This window comes from Elephantulus edwardii, unplaced genomic scaffold (assembly GCF_000299155.1).
Source record: "Elephantulus edwardii isolate Elephantulus edwardi_28Jun2011 unplaced genomic scaffold, EleEdw1.0 scaffold00260, whole genome shotgun sequence".
NCBI classification, from domain to species: domain Eukaryota; kingdom Metazoa; phylum Chordata; class Mammalia; order Macroscelidea; family Macroscelididae; genus Elephantulus; species Elephantulus edwardii.
The window spans coordinates 2,141,903-2,144,259 of record NW_006400010.1 but is presented as its reverse complement, the minus strand read 5'-3'; the positions used below and the strand labels follow the sequence as shown (position 1 = coordinate 2,144,259).

Below are 2,357 nucleotides of genomic sequence, written 5' to 3'. Positions count from 1 at the left end.
AGAGTTCAGGCCTGAAAACAAGGAAGCCAGATGTGTACAAAGTAGATGAAGGAATCGAATACTGAAGCTTGGTGCGAGCAGGCCAACAGCGGATTCCCAGCTCAACGCTATGCATGACAAGGCACTCCAGGAAGGACCTTCACTTCATTCTTACTATGTCCTCTCAGTAATAGCTCTGAGAGGGCAGCTTTCTCTTATTTTGTCCTGTAGTGTTGCTATGAGTCAGAAATGACTTGGTGACAATGAGCTTGGTTTTTGAGTGCTGAAGGTCAGCCTTACCTTCTATTTGTGAACCATTCTTGTGTATTAGAATGAAAATTGTGCCAGTAGGGGGAGTATGGACTTCACCCTAGTCATTGCTCTTTTGCCTAGAAATACCTAGGAGCAAATTTATTCTTTATTCAAATTTATCTCTCTTTCTCTCTCATATACACCTTGTGACACACATTTCTGAAGCAGACTTTTAGTTGAGAGGAGAAGAATCTATACTGGGAAGATAAAACTGGCATTTAGGTCTCAGGCAGCGCGCACGCCGGCGTGAGAGGGCACAGGAAAAAGGTGGCTCTGGCCGGGGCGGTACGGCTTCCCGCTCTGGGGCTTCCTTCGCTGACGTCGCCGCGTTCTAGCGCGGGGCCTGCTGCTCAGGAGAGAGACCGTCCTCACCCACGCCTCGCTCCCTCGACGGCAGAGCTTGCCGGCCCGCCCACCCGTGGGAGCGTCCCGGCCGAGCAGCCCTGAAGGGGGAGGGGAGGCCATTTTGTCCCGACTGATTCCCCGGAACCGGGCGGAGCGACTGGGAGAGGCTGCGGAGCTGCAGTCACCGCCCTCGGAGGCACCGGACTCTGCCACCGTCGGGGGTACCTCGACGAGGCCGTTCTTAGGTCGCCTGCGCCCTCTCGAACCCCCTTTTTCCCCCCCAGGGCTCCCCGGTCTTCCGGCCTGAGAACGCCGGAGAGAAGTTGGCTGTAGTGAGAGGGGCCGATCCCTTGGGGCCGCCGGCGGCGAGAGCCTGAACCGCTCCTCCCAATGGCGAAGAAGACGTATGACCTGCTTTTCAAGCTGCTCCTTATCGGGGACTCGGGAGTGGGGAAGACTTGCGTCCTTCTTCGTTTTTCGGATGATGCCTTCAATACCACCTTTATCTCCACCATAGGAATAGACTTTAAGATCAAAACAGTTGAATTACAATGAAAGAAGATCAAACTACAAATATGGGATACAGCAGGCCAGGAGCGATTTCACACCATCACAACCTCCTACTACAGAGGAGCAATGGGTATTATGCTAGTATATGACATCACTAATGGTAAAAGTTTTGAAAACATCAGCAAATGGCTTAGAAACATAGATGAGCATGCCAATGAAGATGTGGAAAGAATGTTACTAGGAAACAAGTGTGATATGGATGATAAAAGAGTTGTACCCAAAAGAAAAGGAGAACAGATTGCAAGGGAGCATGGTATTAGATTTTTTGAGACTAGTGCAAAAGCAAATATAAACATTGAAAAGGCGTTCCTCACATTAGCCGAAGATATCCTTCGAAAGACCCCTGTAAAAGAGCGCAACAGTGAAAATGTAGATATCAGCAGTGGAGGCGGCGTGACGGGCTGGAAGAGCAAATGCTGCTGAGTGGCCTCCTGTCCATCGGAGGCAACTGCCACCCCGTTTTCTCTTGCTGCATAATAAACCACTCTGTCCATTTTTAACCCTGAACAGATATTTTTGTTCCTCATCTTAACTATCCAGTCCATCTATTTTGTTTGTTCTCTCATCTGTGACTGCTTGCTGACTTTTCAATTTTCTTCAAACAACAACAAAAATTGTATAGAAAAATCATGTCTGTGACTTCATTTTTAAATGTACTTGCTCAGCTCACCACTGCATTTCAGTTGTATTATAGTCTGGTTCCTCTTATCAACATTAAAACCTATAACAATCATTTCAACTCTATTCTGCAAATTGTATAAGAATAAAAGTTAGAATTAACAATTTAAAAAAAACAAACAAAACTGGCATTTATCTGGTTGACTGCCCATTTATTTATTCACACACTTATTCAGTTATTATTTACTAAGTGTCTACTATGAGCTGGCTGCTAGAGACAGTTATGAAACATCTATCATGGGCCAAGTATTATGTTAAGAGCTTTATATCTATTATTTCCTTTATACCTCATGACACCCAACTGTTGCCTCCATTCTTGAGATGAGTCTTAGGAATGTTGCTATGGTTGTTTTGTGCCACTGAGTTGATTCTGACTCACAGTCATCCTGAAGGTCAGAGTAGAACTGCCTCATTTCCAAGGCTGTAAATCTGTATAGGAGAATATTCTTTCTCCAGGTCTTTTCTCCTGGAGA

General features: G+C 46.2%; 1 pseudogene; it reads left to right on the top strand.

The window, feature by feature from the left end:
* Positions 1-1,026: 1,026 nt before the first annotated feature.
* LOC102874804 lies at positions 1,027-1,629 on the top strand (annotated as a pseudogene).
* The last annotated feature ends 728 nt before the right edge of the window (positions 1,630-2,357 follow it).